This window comes from Acyrthosiphon pisum, chromosome A1 (genome assembly GCF_005508785.2).
Source record: "Acyrthosiphon pisum isolate AL4f chromosome A1, pea_aphid_22Mar2018_4r6ur, whole genome shotgun sequence".
NCBI classification, from domain to species: domain Eukaryota; kingdom Metazoa; phylum Arthropoda; class Insecta; order Hemiptera; family Aphididae; genus Acyrthosiphon; species Acyrthosiphon pisum.
In genome coordinates this window covers 91,313,201-91,314,266 of record NC_042494.1, presented here as the reverse complement: position 1 = coordinate 91,314,266, position 1,066 = coordinate 91,313,201, and positions in this window count along the sequence as shown.

Here is a 1,066-nt window from a genome sequence, read left to right as displayed (position 1 = left end):
GAGAAGATGTATTACTATCACGAATTCCTATTATCACTACAGATGTCCCAATTGAATTCAAACGGGTTCAATTTCCAATCAGATTGGCATTCGCAATGACAATCAATAAGTCTCAAGGCCAAACAATGACTGTTTGTGGCTTAGATCTGGGCACACCGTGCTTTTCACACGGACAATTATACGTGGAATGTTCTCGCGTGGGTAAACCATCCAGTTTGTTTGTGTTGGCTAAAGATGGATTTACTAAAAATATCGTACACTCTATTGAACTAAGAGACTGATAATAGTTTTTTTTAAATCATATCATTTATTAGTTAAGATATAAAAAAGGTGGGTAAGTGGATGTCGCTCTACTGTACAGTAGGTTACAAGTGGGTCACTGTATAATGGATAGTATTAAATTTGAATTCAATGATATAATATCATTCATATGATGTGTAATGATTAAAAAATATTTATATTTTGTTTTCATTTCATTAAAACTGTGTAAAAACAAAATATGTTGTCAATCATTTATATTTTTTTATTAATTAATTTTTATATATTATATTTACAAACAGTACTTAAAAACAGCATTCAAAACTATTAGTATGCCTTGAAATTATTTTTGTCATTCTTCTAAAGTTCTAAATATTTAAAATTTAAGAATCTTTATGTATTATTTAATGCGTATTAAAAATGTATATTAAGTATTTAGTATTTTTTTGTGTTTTGTCCTCTACGTGATGTATATTTTGTTATTGTTCAAATAATATATGTAATTCCTCATTACAAATATTTTTACTATTTTGTAGAAAAGAAAAATTAAATCATCGCTCCGCAATAGTCTGCTTAGAATCCAAAGCGATAACCTACCAACAAATTAAAAAAAAGGTGGGTAAGTGGATGTCGCTCTGCTGTACAGTACGTTACAAGTGGGTCACTGTATAATGGATAGTATTAAATTTGAATTCAATGATATAATATCACTGTATAAGAAAACGATTCTGAGTGGAGACGGTTTTAAAAAAAAATTGACCTATAATAATAGGTATTAATAATAAATTCTAAATTAATCATATCACAT